At 38.2% G+C, this 20931-nt stretch overlaps 1 pseudogene; it reads left to right on the forward strand.

The window, feature by feature from the left end:
• Window positions 1–309: 309 nt before the first annotated feature.
• On the forward strand, window positions 310–1757 carry LOC128572676 (pantetheine hydrolase VNN2-like; annotated as a pseudogene).
• The last annotated feature ends 19174 nt before the right edge of the window (window positions 1758–20931 follow it).

Consider the following 20931-nt stretch of genomic DNA (forward strand, 5'->3'; position numbering starts at 1 on the left):
CAAAAAATTTATTTTACAAAGTTATTGCTGATTAAATTTGATTAAACTACAAAGCCACAGATTCAAGAAACTCAACATATTTTAAGCAGAATAAACACCCATAACAACATGCCATGAGATGCCACAATCAAATTATTAAAACAATAATGATAACAAAAAAAACCAGTAAGAGAAAATCAGAAGTTGCCAGAGTGCAGGCACTGTGCGTAGGGGAACAAAGACAAAAAAGACCATGGACATCTCCACGCGAGCCAGAAGACACTGAAATACATCTTTAAATGTTAAAGCAAGCAAACAGCGTGTGAGCATGCTGTTATCTTGCCAGATAAAACAGATTGACCTGTTTTTCAGGCCTTGCATCTCATGAACAAGAATATAGATATTCTGGAGAGAGTGACTAAGTAGGCTGCTAAGCAAGGGGCTCAAATCATTATGACTTCAAAAAATGCACTTTATGGATGGAAATTTACTAGGGGAACTATTTTTCCTAATCTAGAGGATATCCCAGACCCTCAGGTAAACTGGGTTCCCTGTCAAAACCACCACAGATTTGGTCCTACACCAGTATAAGATGCCTCACCAAGAACACTATCTCTTTCTCTCTCTCTTTCTATGTCTCGGAAATATTAGGGACAAGAACACATATAATTCCCAACACTCCACATGCCCTCCTAATGGCTACTACCAATATAAAACCAACATGGTGTAAGAACAGAAGGAAAACTAGTGGCACAGTACCACAAGTACCACCTGTACTCTGAGCCTCAGTATGATGTACCAGAGAAGCCTGGGTTGGTGACGTTCAACACCACCTTTGGAATGTTTGACATTTTCACATGCTTTGATATACTCTTCCGTGATCCTGCCATTACTCTGGTGAAAGACTTCCAGGTTGATACCATATTGTTTCCCACAGCTTGGATGAATGTTTTGCCCATTTTGACAGCCATAAAATTCCATATGACTTGGGCAATGGGAATGGAGGTTAATCTTCTTGTGGCCAACACACATCACGTTGCCTTACGATGACAGGGAGTGGTATCCATGCACCGAGCTCTCCCAAAGTGTACCGTTATGACATGAAAACAGACCTGTCCTCTTTTCGAGCTGGATTCGCACCCCCAAGTCTCTCCCACCTACCCAGCAGCCATGAACTGGAATGCCTATACCACCACGGGCAAAGCAAACCATTCCCAGTACAGAAAAACACTTTCAGAGGATTTATTTCTCAGGACAAATTCAACTTCACAAAACTTTTTGAAAATGCAAGAAATTTTAAAGTCTGTCAAAAGAGTTCTGTTGTCATTTAAGCTACAGGATGTTAGGAAAAAAGAATGAAGTTTATATCCTAGGAGCATTTACAGGATTCCATTGCTGAAGGAGAAGAGAGTGCTAGCATGTATGCACGGTGCAGAAGTCCAAAACTATTCATCGGACAACTTGTGGATGGCCAGTAGAAACTGCTTCTATGAGATTTGGTCTCCCTTAGTGGTATATTGGGAACAAAGTATGTTTTTTTCTGAAGTGCTACTTACTGAAATTTATCTGTCACCTGGAAAATCTGAGGTGTTAAAAGATGGGCATTTGGTAAACAAGAATGGATCATCTGGGCCTATCCTAACAGTGTCACTGTTTGGGAGATGGTACAAAAAGGTCTCACTTTACAAATCATGAGAGACCAGCAATTCAGGAATAATTACCTGTTGATAATCACATTATTAATGATTGTAACCATGCACAATGTTGTCATGGTCTAGGACATCTCTTTATCACACTCATTTTTTGCATCACATATCTTGCCAAATGCATTTAGCAGGCTTCTAAGTTTACCAAGAAACTTCGAAGGCTACCTTTGTAGTATAGACCAATGGTTCCTAAATGTTTGTTCTTTTTCTTATCAGGATTATTTTTAAATATTATGGTAATTTTGTCCCTTTTTTGTCAATGCTGAAATGTTGCAGTACAGTATAATGGGAGCATGGGTGTTGGAGTCAGATAAGTGGGGATCATACCCCAGCTTCAGCTTTATTTGTCGTGAGATTTCATGTGTGCTTGTATATATAAATGGGTGCAGCATGAAGAGTTTCAGAGACATTGTAAACACAGCTTTGCCTTGAAGAGAAAAGTAGTGATGGGAATTGACAAGTTTATGACTGAATTTGCTTTGACATTAAGGACAATTTGCACTCACCAAGTTTTTTATGCTAATGATTGGGGGAAATTTGCTTTCTAATCAGAAAACAATGTTGAAGTTTGTCTGAACAGTGTAAGTTGTTTGGATATGTTCTAGAAGAAATGCCAACTATTCCAAGTTCATCTCAAAGGAGCCCTAGCCCAGGGCAATCATAGCCCCAACTGGCCCACCTGAAGGTTATGGTACAATTTAATAGGCACAAATCCCATAACATAAAGACTGTGATGTTTAACAGTAACACTACTTTCAACATCGGGCAGTCTACTTTTTAAAAATGGATATATCCCAGCTGGGTACCCAAGGTCAGTGGTTAGAGCGCTGGCCCCATGCACCAGGGCTGGTAGGTTTAAACGCGGCACAGGCCTGCTAAAGGAACAAACAAACAAACAAACAACCAAATGCATATGTCCCATGCTAGTTGAGGTACAGCAGTATGTTTGTTACTGATTATTTAATATATTCTTAAAACTAAAGAAATGACTTTCAATTTTCAGATTTCTTATCTATTATCTCTCAAATTATTTTTAGCTCCAATATTTTTACATTAAGAATCACAATTGAGACATTTATGTTTGGTTTTTGTGTATTGTCATAAATCTACGTATGGATTCCATTTTAATACTCTATTAAAATGCAATAGGCGGGCCAGGCGTGGTGGCTCAAACTTGTAATCCCAGTACTCTGAGAGGCCAAAGTGGGTAGATTGCCTGAGCTCGGGAGTTCGAGACCGGCCTGTGCAAGAGTGAGACCCATCTCCACTAAAATAGAAAAGTTAGCTGGGTGTAGTGGCAGGCACCTGTAGTCCCAGCAACTCAGGAAGCTGAGGCATGAGGGTTGCTTGATCTGAAGATTTTGAGGTTGCTATGAGTTAGGTTGATACCACGGCACTCTACCCCAGGGCAACAAAGTGAGACTCTGTCTCAAAAATAAATAAATAAATGGAAGAAAAAAATAAATAAAGTTGTAGTGAATTAAAAAAATACATACTCAGATAATTCATAATTGGCATTTCTGCCTTTCAAGGGGTTTTTCAGGCAGAGTAATATAATACTTGGGAACTTTGACCAACAAAGGAATGAAGAGTGTCCGAAACACAAAATATGTAGTAAAAATTTTGGTCATTTATCTATTCCTTAGAAATATAATTGAACATTTGAGGAAAAAGATTAATACTCTATTATTAGGTTTACAACATAGAAATAAAATGTATGACAGCACAAAGATCAGAGAGAATTAAATTATTATTGAAAGAAGACTCTAACAAGTTAACGGTATATATTGGAAACCCTAAAGCAACTATTTAAAAAGTGAATCAAAGGGGTAGACTTTATTAGGCTAATACATGGGATAAAACAGAACAATAAAAATTCTTGGATTTTTAGGCAGGACATGAGAAATAAGGAAGAAAGTACAAATGTTGCAAATAGAAAGCAAATAGTTCATTGACTTACACTCACCATATTGAGTCATATATTAAATACATATGACTAAATGCTCCTATTAAAGGCAGAGATTGTCAGTCTGGATCAAAAGGCAAGATCCAACTCTAGGTGATCTATGAGAAACCCAACTTAAATAAAAAGACGTAGATAGACTAAAAGTAAAAGGACAGAAAACATTAACGAGGCATATATGAATGATAAGAAGGTTGCAGTGTTAAAATGGATGTTGGGACAATAAGTATTACCAGACATTAAAATAGATATTTTATATTGATTAAGGAGTTAACTCATTAATAAAACATCGCATTTCTAAATGTGTGTGCACCTCACTAAAAATAGAGCTTCAAAATACATGAAGAAAAAGACAGAAATGAAAGGAAAAATACACGCATGTTAATGATTGAAACTTTCAACAAATCTCTTTATGTTATTGATTGAAGAGGTAGCCAGTGAAAATCAATAAATATTTAGAAGTCTGGATCAAAACTGTCAATCAGCTTAATCTAACAGAAGTAGAATGTGTATTTCTTAAATTGTCTATAGAATATCGACTCGGATCTGTTGGATCAGAATGTAAACCATAACATATATAAAAGGATTGAAATCATACCAAAAATATTCTCTGATTACAATGTAATTAACCATAAATTGGAAACAGAAACGTATTTCGATAACCTGCAAATATCTGGCAAGTAGACAACACACTTCTAAATAATCTATGGGTCAAATAAGAGAAAATCAGAAAATGTTTTGAACTGAAAAATAACAGGCCACATAATGTATCAAAATTTGTAGGATGCAACTAAAGCAGTATGTAGAGGGAAATTTTTGGCTTTAAATATTATTTTAAAAAAGAAGAGAGGCCTCATGATCGAACCTGGCATCTTAAGAAGCTGGAAGAAGCACCAGGTTTGGCGGTGGAGCAAGATGGCAGCCGAGTAACAGCTTCCTTGCATCTGGGCACCGTGAGTCTGGGGAGATAGGACTCCAGGCATCTCTGGCTGGTGGGAACTGCCTATCATCACTCCTATGAAGATACAGGGAGTCAGTGAGAGACTTCTGGACCCCAAGAGGAGGACTAAAAGAGTGGAAAACCGGCAAGTGGTCGCGTGTGTTCAATCCGTCTAAACCCGCCCACAACTGTAAGTTCAGTAGCAGCGAGACTGCAAACCAGAAAGGCCTTACCTGTGAACTGTTTTGATGTCCTTGGACTTGGCACTGAGTTGAACTGCCTTGGGGAAGGCCTGAGCGGGAGTGCGGAGCACTTTGGCCGTTGTCTAGGGCTCCAGTCTGAGCCGCTGAGCCAGACGGAGCTAATAGTGTTTGGCGGTGGGTCACACGGATCCATTGTCAGTGATCTGCCCCGGCAAGCTCCGCCCTCAGGGTCGCAGAGCTAGAAACGGGTGGGAGCTGGTAACCCAGCAACCAAGTAGCCTAAGGGTGGGGTTTGAGCCGCCTTGCAGCCCTAACCCTCAGGGGCAGAGTGAGACCGGTTTTGGCACACTGAGTAAGTGGATAGCCACTTCAGCAGCGATTCCAGCGAGAAAGCTGGGAAAGCTTCTGCTCAGCAAGTTTACAAGTTCAAAGTGCCTTTTAAGTAGGCTGAAGAGAGATTTAGGGTGTCTACCTGCTGGGGTTTGAGAAATCAGCAGCCTCCAGTCGTATCAGAACTGTGACTAACATCTCATACCCCAGAAGACCACGTGTTGCCCAGACAATATTCAATAACATATACAAACTGCTTTGTTTTTGGTTGTGTATTTTTTTCTTCTTTTTTTTTTTGGTTTGGTTGTTTTTTTTGTTTCTTTATTTTGACGTTGCTGATGTTCTTTTGTTTTTTTAATTTCAATCTTTTCCACACAGATCCCTTTTGCTTTCTCAATTTTCCTAGTTTAATTATAATTTCCCATTGCTGCCTTTTTTAATAACTTCAACTTCATTTTTGCTAGTGTTTCTACCGATATAATTTGGTTTTTCACCCAATTTTATCCCCGTAAAGTTTTCTGTTTGCTTCTTTTGGTTTGATTTATAGCATTTTTGTCTTTCCTCTCTACTTGGTGGAGGTGGGGTACTGTGTCTGATCAGGTTAGCAAAGAGCTGCTGACCTCAAGGGAACCACGCAACTGGGCACCCCCAGAAGGTGGGGTTTTTTAAGGTTGTGTCAAAGTACCCTACTGTACACCTATATTGCCCTGTCTCCCTCTTTCTGTGCCTCTCTTCTTTTTGTCAATATTCCTTATACCCACCCCCTCTCCTTTCTCTATCTCTCTTTTTTTCTTATCACTCGGTCCTCCTTTCTTTCATCCCCTTTTTTTGCTCTTCAACCTTCTCACCCTTCTGGTCCTGTAACCCTTAGTCCACAGGCACAAGAACTTAAAGAGCAAGAGGAAGTGAAAGGAAAATTAGGGCAAGGAAACAGATAAAAGAAATCACTCATGAGGAAGAATCAGCAGAAAAGTCCAGGCAACATGAAGAACCAGTCTAGAACAACCCCACCAAGGGACCATGAGGTAGCTACTGCAGATGATTCCACCAGTATAGAAATGTTAGGAATGACAGAAAGGGAATTTAGAATACACATGTTGAAAACAATGAAAGAAATGATGGAAACAATGAAGGAAATTGCTAATAAAGTGGAAAATAACCAAAAGGAAATCCAAAAACAGAATCAAATAAGAGATGAACGATATGAAGAATATAAAAAGGATATAGCAGACCTGAAGGAACTGAAACAGTCCATCAGGGAACTTAAAGATACAATGGAAAGTATCAGCAACAGGTTAGACCATGCAGAAGAAAGAATTTCAGAGGTAGAAGACAAAGTTCTTGCGATAACTCAGACAGTAAAAGAGGCAGAAAAGAAGAGAGAGAAAGCAGAACGTTCACTGTCAGAATTATGGGACTTTATGAAGCGTTCCAACATACGAGTTATAGGAATTCCAGAAGGGGAAGAAGAATGCCCCAGAGGAATGGAAGCCATACTAGAGAATATTATAAAAGAAAATTTCCCAAACATCACCAAAGAGTCTGACACACTGCTTTCAGAGGGATATCGGACCCCAGGTCGCCTCAACTCTAACCGAGCTTCTCCAAGACACATTGTGATGAACCTGTCCAAAGTCAAGACAAAAGAAAAGATTCTGCAAGCTGCCAGGAGTAAGCGCCAGTTGACCTACAGGGGCAAATCCATCAGAGTTACCGCAGACTTCTCTAATGAAACTTTCCAAGCAAGAAGACAATGGTCATCTACCTTTAACCTACTTAAACAGAACAATTTTCAGCCCAGAATTCTGTACCCTGCTAAGCTAAGCTTCAGAATTGACGGAGAAATCAAATCATTTACGGATATACAAACATTGAGGAAATTCGCCACAACAAGACCAGCTCTACAGGAAATACTTCAACCTGTTCTGCACACTGACCACCACAATGGATCAGCAGCAAAGTAAGAACTCAGAAATCAAAGGACAAAACCTAACCTCTACACTGATGCAAAAGATAAAACTAAGCAATAGACTCTCACCAAATAAGACGAATAGAATACTACCACACTTATCAATTATCTCAATAAATGTTAATGGCTTGAATTCCCCACTGAAGAGACATAGATTGGCTGACTGGATTAAAAAACACAAGCCATCCATTTGCTGTCTGCAAGAAACACACCTGGCCTCAAAAGACAAATTAAAGCTCCGAGTCAAGGGTTGGAAGACAATTTTTCAGGCAAGTGGAATTCAGAAGAAAAGAGGAGTTGCAATCTTATTTTCAGATACATGTGGATTTAAAGCAACTAAAGTCAAAAAAGACAAAGATGGTCACTTTATATTGGTCAAGGGAAAACTACAACAAGAAGACATTTCCATTCTAAATATTTATGCACCCAATTTAAATGCTCCCAGATTCTTGAAGCAGACCTTACTCAGTCTGAGCAATATGATATCTGATAATACCATCATAACAGGGGACTTTAACACACCTCTTACAGAGCTGGACAGATCCTCTAAACAGAAATTAAACAAAGATGTAAGAGATTTAAATGAGACCCTAGAACAACTATGCTTGATAGATGCATATAGAACACTCCACCCCAAAGATAAAGAATATACATTCTTCTCATCACCCCATGGAACATTCTCCAAAATTGATCATATCCTGGGACACAAAACAAATATCAACAGAATCAAAAGAATTGAAATTTTACCTTGTATCTTTTCAGACCATAAGGCACTAAAGGTGGAACTCAACTCTAACAAAAATGCTCAAGCCCACCCAAAGGCATGGAAATTAAACAATCTTCTGTTGAATTACACATGGGTGAAGGAAGAAATAAAACAGGAAATCATTAACTTCCTTGAGCATAACAACAATGAAGACACAAGCTACCAAAACCTGTGGGATACTGCAAAAGCAGTTTTGAGAGGAAAATTCATCGCTTTAGATGCCTACATTCGAAAAACAGAAAGAGAGCACATCAACAATCTCACAAGAGATCTTATGGAATTGGAAAAAGAAGAACAATCTAAGCCTAAACTCAGTAGAAGAAAACAAATATCCAAAATCAAATCAGAGATCAATGAAATTGAAAACAAAAGAATCATTCAGAAAATTAATGAAACAAGGAGTTGGTTTTTTGAAAAAATAAATAAAATAGATAAACCATTAGCCAGACTAACTAGAAATAGAAAAGTAAAATCTCTAATAACCTCAATCAGAAACGATAAAGGGGAAATAACAACTGATCCCACAGAGATACAAGAGATCATCTCTGAATACTACCAGAAACTCTATGCCCAGAAATTTGACAATGTGAAGGAAATGGATCAATATTTGGAATCACACCCTCTCCCTAGACTTAGCCAGGAAGAAATAGACCTCCTGAACAGACCAATTTCAAGCACTGAGATCAAAGAAACAATAAAAAAGCTTCCAACTAAAAAATGCCCTGGTCCAGATGGCTTCACTCCAGAATTCTATCAAACCTTCAAGGAAGAGCTTATTCCTGTACTGCAGAAATTATTCCAAAAAACTGAGGAAGAAGGAATCTTCCCCAACACATTCTATGAAGCAAACATCACCCTGATACCAAAACCAGGAAAAGACCCAAACAAAAAGGAGAATTTCAGACCAATCTCACTCATGAACATAGACGCAAAAATTCTCAACAAAATCCTAGCCAATAGATTACAGCTTATCATCAAAAAAGTCATTCATCATGATCAAGTAGGCTTCATCCCAGGGATGCAAGGCTGGTTTAACATACGCAAGTCCATAAACGTTATCCACCATATTAACAGAGGCAAAAATAAAGATCACATGATCCTCTCAATAGATGCAGAAAAAGCATTTGATAAAATCCAGCATCCTTTTCTAATTAGAACACTGAAGAGTATAGGCATAGGTGGCACATTTCTAAAACTGATTGAAGCTATCTATGACAAACCCACAGCCAATATTTTACTGAATGGAGTAAAACTGAAAGCTTTTCCTCTTAGAACTGGAACCAGACAAGGTTGTCCTCTGTCCCCTTTACTATTCAACGTAGTGCTGGAAGTTCTAGCCAATACAATTAGGCAAGACAAGGAAATAAAGGGAATCCAAATGGGAGCAGAGGAGGTCAAACTCTCCCTCTTTGCTGACGACATGATCTTATACTTAGAGAACCCCAAAGACTCAACCACAAGATTCCTAGAAGTCATCAAAAAATACAGTAATGTTTCAGGATATAAAATCAATGTCCACAAGTCAGTAGCCTTTGTATACACCAATAACAGTCAAGATGAGAAGCTAATTAAGGACACAACTCCCTTCACCATAGTTTCAAAGAAAATGAAATACCTAGGAATATACCTAACGAAGGAGGTGAAGGACCTCTATAAAGAAAACTATGAAATCCTCAGAAAGGAAATAGCAGAGGATATTAACAAATGGAAGAACATACCATGCTCATGGATGGGAAGAATCAACATTGTTAAAATGTCTATACTTCCCAAAGCTATCTACCTATTCAATGCCATTCCTATCAAAGTACCTACATCGTACTTTCAAGATTTGGAAAAAATGATTCTGCGTTTTGTATGCAACCAGAAAAAACCCCGTATAGCTAAGGCAGTTCTTAGTAACAAAAATAAAGCTGGGGGCGTCAGCATACCAGATTTTAGTCTGTACTACAAAGCCATAGTGCTCAAGACAGCATGGTACTGGCACAAAAACAGAGACATAGACACTTGGAATCGAATTGAACACCAAGAAATGAAACTAACATCTTACAACCACCTAATCTTTGATAAACCAAACAAGAACTTACCTTGGGGGAAAGACTCCCTATTCAATAAATGGTGTTGGGAGAACTGGATGTCTACATGTAAAAGACTGAAACTGGACCCACACCTTTCCCCACTCACAAAAATTGATTCAAGATGGATAAACGACTTAAATTTAAGGCATGAAACAATAAAAATCCTCAAAGAAAGCATAGGAAAAACACTGGAAGATATTGGCCTGGGAGAAGACTTCATGAAGAAGACTGCCATGGCAATTGCAACAACATCAAAAATAAACAAATGGGACTTCATTAAACTGAAAAGCTTCTGTACAGCTAAGGACACAATAACCAAAGCAAAGAGACAACCTACACAATGGGAAAGGATATTTGCATATTTTCAATCAGACAAAAGCTTGATAACCAGGATCTATAGAGAACTCAAATTAATCCACATGAAAAAAGCCAACAATCCCTTATATCAATGGGCAAGAGACATGAATAGAACTTTCTCTAAAGATGACAGATGAATGGCTAACAAACATATGAAAAAATGTTCATCATCTCTATATATTAGAGAAATGCAAATCAAAACAACCCTGAGATATCATCTAACCCCAGTGAGAATGGCCCACATCACAAAATCTCAAAACTGCAGATGCTGGCATGGATGTGGAGAGAAGGGAACACTTTTACACTGCTGGTGGGACTGCAAACTAGTACAACCTTTCTGGAAGGAAGTATGGAGAAACCTCAAAGCACTCAACCTAGACCTCCCATTCGATCCTGCAATCCCATTACTGGGCATCTACCCAGAAGGAAAAAAATCCTTTTATCATAAGGACACTTGTACTAGACTGTTTATGGCAGCTCAATTTACCATTGCCAAAATGTGGAAACAGCCTAAATGCCCACCAACCCAGGAATGGATTAACAAGCTGTGGTATATGTATACCATGGAATACTATTCAGCTATTAAAAAAAATGGAGACTTTACATCCTTCGTATTAACCTGGATGGAAGTGGAAGACATTATTCTTAGTAAAGCATCACAAAAATGGAGACGCATGAATCCTATGTACTCAATCTTGATATGAGGACAATTAATGACAATTAAGTTTATGGGGGGGGAAGCAGAAAGAGGGATGGAGGGAGGAGGGTGGGGCCTTAGTGTGTGTCACACTTTATGGGGGCAAGACATGATTGCAAGAGGGACTTTACCTAACAATTGCAATCAGTGTAACTGGCTTATTGTACCCTCAATGAATCCCCAACAATAAAAAAAAAAAAAAAAAGAAGCTGGAAGAAAAAAAGAAGAGAAAAGCAAACACAAACTACATAGAAGAAAGAAAAAAATCAAAACAAGAACAGAAAATCAATGAAAAAACATGAAAAGAGAAATATCAATAGAAGAAATAGTCATACCTGTGAAAAATTAATAAAAATGACACATTATAATTTTTATGTTATACGTTATAATGTATAAAAATTGTTTAAAAAGGTACATTTAATATATGAATTATCACATCTGACATAAAAAGAAACAGAAAAACTGAATAGCCCCTTATCTATTGAAGAAATTAAACTGGAATTCAAAATCTTTCTACAGAAGAAATGCCAGGCCCTGATGGTTTCATTGGCAAATTATATCAGATATTTAAGAAAACAATAATACCAATTCTTTACAAACTCTTTTATAAAATAGAAGAGAAAACATATCCCAACTTATTCCATAGAATAAGCATTTTCAAAACTAGACAAACATTGTGAAAGAAAACTAAATAATATACCAACATCCCTCATTCACATAGATGCAGAATTCTTTGACAAAATATTAGCAGATTGAATCAAGCAGTACATGGAAAAGATAATATATCATAACCAAGTGGGTTTTACTCCAGGAATACAAGGTTGATTTAGTGCTTAAAAATCAATGTAATTATCATATTAGTAAAATAAAAGAGAAAAGTTATATGTGATTATCTCAATAGATGCAGAACATTATCTGACAAAAATTTAAAAAGACCAAGATGAGGAAGAAAACAAAGATGCCACTGTCACCACTTCCACTCACCCCTACACAGGAGTTATAGCCAATGAAATACAACCAAAATAAATATGTAAAATGCAGATGGATTAAAAAAGGAATAACACTGTCTCTTTTTACATACAATATCATCATTTACATAGAAAATCATAAGAAAACTGCTAAAAACCACTAGAACTAATAAATTTGGCAAAGTCCTGAGATTAAGGTCAATATAAGAACTCATTTGTACTTTTATATATACTATTAATAAGAACTGGAAACTAAAATTTTATCAACCACACTATTTATAATATTATCTAAAAACAGGAGCTACTTAAGAAGATATTTAATAAAATATGTGCAAAATCCAACTCTGAAAAATATAACACGTTTTAGAGAAATTAAAGATGCTATAAATAAATGTTGTAATATACCATGTTAATGGATTGGAAAACTCAGCATGTTAAGATGTCAGTTCTACTCAAAGAGTGGTATAGATTGAATGATATGCTAATCAAGATCCCAATAGGCTTCTCACACAGAAATTGGCAAATTAATTCTAACATTTGTATGGAAATGCTATGGACATAAGAATAGTCAAAATAATTTTGAGACTAACAAACCCCTGAATTTTAAGATGAATTACCTAATTTCAAGACTCCCTATAAAGTGACAGTAATCAAGACAGTGCAGCACTTCATACAGATGGACATACAGATCCATAGGCTGGAATTGAGAGTCTAGAAACAGACCATACAGGTAGGGTCAATTAATTGTTGATCAAAGGTAGCAAGTTATTCAATTAAGATTAGCCTTTCTGACAAATAATGCTTGAAGAACTGTATAGACACATGTGTGCATGCGTGCACACACACACGCACGCACACACCTATATGGACCTCAATCTGTTCCTCAGGTCACACACAAAAATTTTCTCAAAATGCAGGATAAATCTAAATTTAAAAGCTGAAACTATAAAGCTTCTAAAAGCAAACATAGGAGGTAATCTTCACAATTACGGGGCTGGCAAAACTTTCTTAGGCCACACAAAGCACAAACAACAAAAAATGGAGAAACTGACCTTCACCAACATTTTTTAATTTAGATATATGAAATACACCATTAAGAAAATGAAAAGGTAAATATTCACTATATATTGTGACAAGGGACTTGGTTCAATAATATATAAAAGACTCTTACAACTCAATATGACAAATGACCCTACTTTAGAATATGGCAAAGATTTTAACAAACACTTCACAAAAAGAACTTCATGAATGGCTAATAAGCACATGAAAAAACATTCAATATTCCTAGGTATCAGGAAAATGTAATTATAATTGCAGCAAGATGTCACTTTATATCCATTCCAGTGGCTCAGGTTTGGAGCCACTGGAAGTCTCAGGCATTACTGATTGATACAGCCAGTTCGGAAAACAGATGGCCATTTATTAAAAGGTTAAAATACACTTACTATATGACATGGCCATTTTGTATGTCCACACAAATGCGTGGACACTAATATACATAGCACCTTTATTCATAATAGCTCAACACAGAAAACAATCCAAATGTCCATGGATAGACACATTGGGGTATATTCATATTATAGAATATTATTCAATAATGAAAAGGCATGGACCAATGATACTCAAACAACACAGATTGAATCACAAAATACTCAGCTGAGTTTTTAAAAAGCCATCATACAACTTCATTTATATGAAATTCTAGAAAAGGCAACAATAACCTATGGTGAGAAAAAGCAAACCAGTGGCTATCTGTGGTGGGGGTTAGGGAGTGTGTTTACCTCGAAGGGAAACAGTAAGCCTTTAGGGTGGTGTCAGCACGCAATGTTTTAATGTGGTTACAAGGGAGGATTCATTTGTCAAATTCATTAAACTATAATCAAAGATGAATGTTTTAAAAGGAGGACTGTTTCTCCTGTCTGTTTTATTTTGGGTTCTTTTCCCTTCACTTTTCAAAATAAGATACACTTAGCAGATTTTCCTGGTTACTTTGAATCAGAAACTCCTTGAAAAATCTGTTGAAGGGAGAATCACAATTAGGCAATTAGAGCGGCTTGATTTGACATCTAAATGTAGAAATTCCTAAGTGGGGGAAACCGTTTGAAAGGTTGCTGGGTAAAGAATGGTCTGGAGAGGGTACTGCAGAAGCTTCGTTGCTGTAGGGTTCTGTTTCCAAGGAAGGGACACAGCGCAGAAGACCATGGTTCATCGCTATCAAAGATTCTGAAACTTCAGTTCATTTTTATTAATAAATTGCTGATCATGTAGCTGGTGAATTGCTAGTCTGATTGGAAACTCTTTCCTGCACTGAAGAAACTGCACCAATTAAAAATATTCATCTGCCAATTCAGCTCTGCAGGTTCAAGCTCATTTAACTTGACAAAAATAGATCCCTTTTGGAGTAGGGGACGTTTTTCTCTGCCTCTAGCCCTGGTTGTGGGCAGAGATGGTGGTGGAATCTTATTACAGCCCCCTGTCTCTGAGGCTCTTTATGAAGCCGCAGCACCATGGGCTGCCTGCCTGTGTTTTTTTTTTTTTAATACCCATTTCATGACCTTCTTTAGTTTCTTTACCACAAAAGTCACTGTGTCTTTTAGCCAGAAGCCCTACTGAAGTGTTTTCTGATGGTCATTATTTTTTCTCTCAATACTCCCCCTAGTATCTCCTTCCTTCCTTCCCTCCTTTTTCCCTTCCCTCCCTCCCACCCTTCATTAGTCCCTCTTTTCTCTTTTGCTTGGTTCTTCACTAACCCTTGCATATTCTAAACCACTGATCCTCAAATGTTTTGGCACTGGGGACCAGTTTCATGAAAGATGATTTTTCCATGGGAGGCAAGTGGGGTGGTTTGGGGATGAATCAAGTAAGATGCTCACTTGCCTGTATAGCCTGCCACCAGATACAGCTTAATTGTCACTCGTCACTCACTGATAGGGTTTTGATGTGAGTCTGCAAGCAGTTGATTTACTATGGTCTCTGGGCAGTCAAACCTCTCTGCTAATGATAATCTGTATTTGCAGGTGCTCCCCAGTACTAGCGTCACCACCTCAGACATCAGGCACTAGGTTCTCATAAGGAGAGCAACCAAGATCCCTCACATGCCTGGTGTATACATTAGGGTCCGCACTCCTATGAGAATCCTATGCTGCAGCTGATCTGACAGGAGGCAGAGTTCAGGCAGAGATGAGAGTGATGGGGAGGGGCTGTAAACACAGAAGAAGCTTTGCTCACTCACCCAGCCCCACCATTCCCGCTGGGCAGCCCCATACCTAACAGACCACAGACCAGTATGGCTCTGCCCTCCAGGGGTTGGGGACTACAGCTCTAAACTACTTGTCCCTTTCATGATGTGAACATGAACTGGTTCCTGCTATAGGTTTGGGTTTTTTTTTTGCAGTTTTGGGCCAGGGCTGGGTTTGAACCCGCCACCTCCAGCATATGGGGCCAGCGCCCCACCCCTTTGAGCCACAGGTGCCACCCCCTGCTATAGGTTTTTTGTTTGTTTTTTTCCTTCTGCAGTTTCCTCCTACTGAAGTGGTATAATTCCCACCCACCTCCATTTCAAATTTTTATTTCCTATCCTGGGGTAGTGACTAGACAGTTCTCCCCATCATCCCAGCTGACCTTAAATACATAAAGAAGTGGATTCATTTTCTGAGACTAAATTTTTTTTGCATAAGAGGAAATCCCTTCTGTGTTACCTACAAAAGTCACAGACTCATCAATCACAGTTCAAAAAAGAATGGATAAATACCTATTATGTCACCATGAACTTCACACTAAAAAGTAAATTATTTGCCATATAATGGAAAAGACAGATTAAAAAACAATAATTTAGTCCCAGCTGCTCGGGAGGCTGAGGCAGGAGAATCGCATAAGCCCAAGAGCTGGAGGTTGCTGTGAGCCGTGTGACGCCACGGCACTCTACCCGAGGGCGGTACAGTGAGACTCTGTCTCTACAAAAAAAAAACAAACAAACAAACAATAATTAAGGATCAAGCGTGAAAAAGGTAAAACTTGTGAGGGTGATAGAAAGTTTCATTAACGTGATTGTGAATGGTTTCATGAAGTTATTTTACATCAAAACTCGTCCAAGCAAATAGTCAATGAATGAATAAATAAATAACCAAAATAAAACTATAATAGGAATAAACTACCATATGATTCTTAAATACAGGCTAGTCTAATCTATATGCAATTTTAGCATTGCTGTTAAACAAGACTAAAATTTTTATTATTAAATGTATTATATTTTATTATATTAAATCTCAGTTTTAAAAAATTAGGATATGAGGATGTTGAGAGGTAGATGGGTGAAAAAGCTTGTTTCACTGTGAGCTGGTGAATCAGCATAAAAGCTGAATAGTATCGCCTGATCACACTTGGTTCTGCCAGTAAGATAATTTATGGTAACCCACTTTTCCCATATTTGGATGGAGATAGACTTGTGTGGAAATATAGGAAGCAGAGATATTATCAATCCTGAACCCCAGTAACTTAATTTTTGTTTCTACACAGTCACACAGGCTTGCAAAGCTAATGTCCCGTAGGCAGTTTAGGACACCAAGTCAGGACATGGTATTGATCAATGCTTTTGACCCACTGATTTGCAAGGAAAATTTTCCTTAATCCGTCTTCAAATAGAAAAATCTATGAGGAATCAAGTATGAGTGGCAAAAAGATAATCTAATTTCACTAACGTCCCTTTAAAAATTCTCCCTGAGTAAATCATAAAGAATAAATGTCAGTGATAAGAATTACTTCTCCATTTTTGCCACAAAAGCTGGGGAGTTATGAATCAATTACATAGCAAAGTTTCTCAGGACATTAAGACATACATTATGGGTGCTATCCTTACCCGATCAACAATTTATTTCTCTACCTTTGTTTTTTCTTTGTCCTGATTCACTTCTTTCTGTAATTCTGTTGTATAATGGCAAGCATCCTGCAATCATTTTTCTAGCAAGATAGGGTGTTACATAGTCTTCATAAGCATAGTTTTTAAAAAGGTTTTATAATATTAGATTGACTGGATGCTCCATAATTTTGTTAATCACTTCCTTATTGTTGGATATGTAAGTTTATTCCCACATTTTACTGTTGTGAATCTTGATCTGACATGTTCCTGGTACATATGATTTTTCCACGTTTTGGGGATATTTTATTAGGCTACAATTTCATAAGCTGAGGATAAATTTATGTAAGGAGTATGAACCTTTCTATTCCTTTTGATTCATAGTGCTTAACTGCTCTTAAAATGGACTATAACAGGCCAGGCATGGTGGCTCATGCTTGTAATCCTAGCAGTCTGGGAGGCCATGGTGGGAGGATCCCTTTAGCTCAGAAGTTCAAGACCAGCCAGAGTAAGAGTGAGATCCTGTCTCTACTACAAATTAGCTGGGCTCTGCAGGAGGCTGAGGCAAGAGAATGGCTTGAGCCTGCGAGTTTGAGGTTGCTGTGAGCTAATGCCATGGCCATCTAGCCTGGTCTACAGAGTAAGACTCTCCCAATAAAATAAAATAATAAATTAAAACTAGAATAATAACAATGCTGTTAGGAATTGATAATAACCTTGCTAACTTTGAAAAGTATCACTGTAAATAGTCTTCTTGATTTAACAGAAAAAAAATGTACCTATGCAATTTGAAAGGGATCCCACACTGCTCACTTTATGCTGGTACCTGTTTTCTGCTTTGTGATATCTAGAAAGTAAATACTGATCCCAAGTAGACTCGAACTATCCCAAAGACATTTTCCATAGACCACAGCTGTTAATTTCTGAATTGCAAATGTAATCTGCCCAAGAGGTAAGGATTCGATCGCATATTGTCTAATTAAACTAAGATACGTAGTTGTCACTTTGTAATCGGAAAGGTTAAGAGAATCATCAGTGCAGATAGGCAATAGAATCACTGTGCAATTAATATTCTTATCGTCTTAAATTTTAGGTAATAGTGCTTCTGTTCTTCAGAATAACATCTTCAGGGAAAGCATATTGAATTCAATCTGTGGTGTGAAATATTTTCAGTTAGAGAAGGTACAGTATGTATGTATAAATGAACGTGCAGACTGCTGACGATTTATTTTGGATCTATAGCAGCCTTGGAAATAGAACTGAGTTTTATATAGCATCTTTCAGACTCAGAGAAGCTCTTTAAGAAACAGTAATTTTGCTATAGCTAAATAAGACCCAGGCTTATTGTGGAAAGATAACAAAGTCATATAATAAACCATTTAAGTTTTCTGTACAATGTCATATAAATGATTTGATTTGGGGCTTCCAAAATTGCATGGCTATTTTGGCTTAATGGATGCATCTTTTGCAAGTCCCAATGCACTGTAAAAGTAGAAAGGCTGTTGAGAATGCCCTCAGTAGCTTTCCTGGGTAGGGGGTAGGAATGCCTTTCTCAGAAATTAGTCACCTATTCAGCATGGCACTGGTGAGTTCAAGATCCTGCCTGGGTCTACAAGGACAGCTCTATCTCAAAAGGGCCAGTTCTAGCCCTGCCATATGGGTAAGTTACAGTGAGAAGTAACTGGAGTCGTAATTATTGCTAATGATTTTCTGGCTTGCCCAGGATCCATCAGAGTCCCTCAATCATCTGGTGGGTGAATGTATATCTGTGATGCTTTCTTCCTTATGTTGCGTAAGTTTGGCAAGTCTGTCTACCAAGAGTAGTCTTTTATAGTCTGGAACACACATGTTGGTCTGTGTTGCTATATCAATAGCAATGCCTTGCATTTGTATATGCATCTGACTTTCTTAAACCCATTGCTACATCACTGAATTATCCACACAATAACAGCTTAGCCATTCGCTGCCAAGTCTTCTCAGCTCTCTTTCTAGACATACGTCAGTCTTGCACTTTTCGCCATCCCCTTCTAGTTGAAAAACCTTTATTAGTCTTGTTTGGATGACTTCAATTGCCACTGAGCTGGTCATCCTATTTATTACACTCCTGAGGCTATGATAACCTAGTCTCTGTATAATAGCTGGAGAAAGCTTTAAAAATTTTAACTCATGACATGTTTTTGCCTTCTCAAAATTCTTGATTGTCTTCCAGAGTGCTTGGGGAAAACCTACAGTCCTTACTGGTGGCCTGAAGACCCCTCATGGTCTGGCTGCTTCTGACTCGGCTGGCTCATCCTTCTCTCCCTGTTACTTATGGCCACCCCAGCCCACTCTACCGGCTTTGAGCAGAAACCCCCAAACTCTGTCTTCCCTGAAGACCCTTGCATGTGCCATATCTGCCTGAATTCATATGGTTGAATTTTTCTCATGCTTCAGGCTGTAGCCAAATATCCTAACCTTCAAGAATCCTTCCTCCCAAAATGGGGATTCATGGAGAATGTGAGACTCAGGTCAGGATCCATGCTATGAGAGCCTAGAGCCTGGACAGCACCTCGTTCTTTCCACCTCCTCATCTCCCCCTCCTTCCATGAATTATGCGGGCCTGTGATTTAAGATTTACGGGCATTTCTTCTGTTATGAACTGGGGAGATTATAAAGACAATGTCTTTTGTTTTTGTTTGTTTGCATTGTTTTGAATACAGGAAAATGAGTAGGACATTCAGTTGTTAAATCATTTCTGAGTGGTTGAAACTGTTGCTGGCAGCTTCCTGATCATGATCTTGATTCTGACCATCTGAGAACCCACACTGATGTATGCTCATGAGCATACAGAGAACCAGGTATGCTTCGGTTCCTTTTCAAAATCTATAGAAAGAGAGCTCCCTTTGCTACGTATTTTAAAAAAACGTAGGAGATTTCCATTTAAAAAAAAATCAGGCCAGGTGCTGTGGCTCACACCTATAATCCTAGCATTCTGGCAGGCCGAGGTGGGAGTTCAAGAGTTCAAGAGTTTGAGAACACCATGAGCAAGATCGAGACCCCTGTCTCTATTAAAAATAGAAAATTTAGCCAGGCATGGTGGCAGGTGCCCGTAGTCCCATATACTTGGGAAGCTGAGGCAGGAGGATCACTTGAACCCAGGAGTCTGAGGTTGCTGTGAGCGAGGCTAATACCACTGCATTCTAGCCCGGACAACAGGGAAAGACTCTGGCAAAAAAAATAAAATCTCATTATGATTTCTTTTATTTAAAACAAAAGCATATTTTAGGTCCACTTTCTGCCTTTAAGTATTATAATATTTCCTCTAAACTAGGGTATCAGAATAAACAGATCACTTTCCACTGGACTATTTTTCTAATCCAAACATTGTTAGGCAAACATAACATTTGCATCTATTTGTGACTCACTCTCGCCTTTTTGACCTAGAGGCTCGCCAATGTCAGCTGTTCTCCTCTGAGTTATTCATCCAAGTCTTGAGCATATTGAACACATATGGCATGTGTGACCTTGGACAGCCAAAACCAAGAGAGGATAATAAACAAAGAAACAGACAAACACTACTTTCCCCGACCATTAATAAGAGAGATGTATTTGCATTTCAGATTTTTCATGGTCTTGTATTTTAGAATAATTGAATCACAAAATAGAGAAAATGTTTAAGGATTATTTAGGCCCATGACCTCATAGATGCATTAAGACTCTTTGTCTGTGTCTCTACCAAGCCTCATCCACTCTCTGTTTTGTCACCTTCAGCAGCAGAAACTGTGTCCTGGGGCTGCACCATCTTTGCACAGCATTAACTGTTTGTTAGAAAGTTAAATCAAGCCAAAATATTTTGCAATTCATTTCATCAGTAGACAGCATATGTTTTCATTCAGGTCATAACTGGATCACCAACAAGTCAAGAACAGAGGACAGTGGCCAATTTCTAGAGAACTCTAGAGCCATCAATTAAGACATGCTGTGTCCTTAAATCTGGCCACCATGCTTAATGAGAGGACCATAGAAGTCTTTGGCAATGTCTCACAGAGGTCACAATACACTATGTATTCCATTAAATTCTTGGTTACTCTGCCCAGTCTAGGAAGCTTTGGTGACCTCATATTGCCCCCGGCATCCTGATAGCAGG

Source organism: Nycticebus coucang, chromosome 20 (genome assembly GCF_027406575.1).
Source record: "Nycticebus coucang isolate mNycCou1 chromosome 20, mNycCou1.pri, whole genome shotgun sequence".
Classification (NCBI taxonomy): Eukaryota; Metazoa; Chordata; class Mammalia; order Primates; family Lorisidae; genus Nycticebus; species Nycticebus coucang.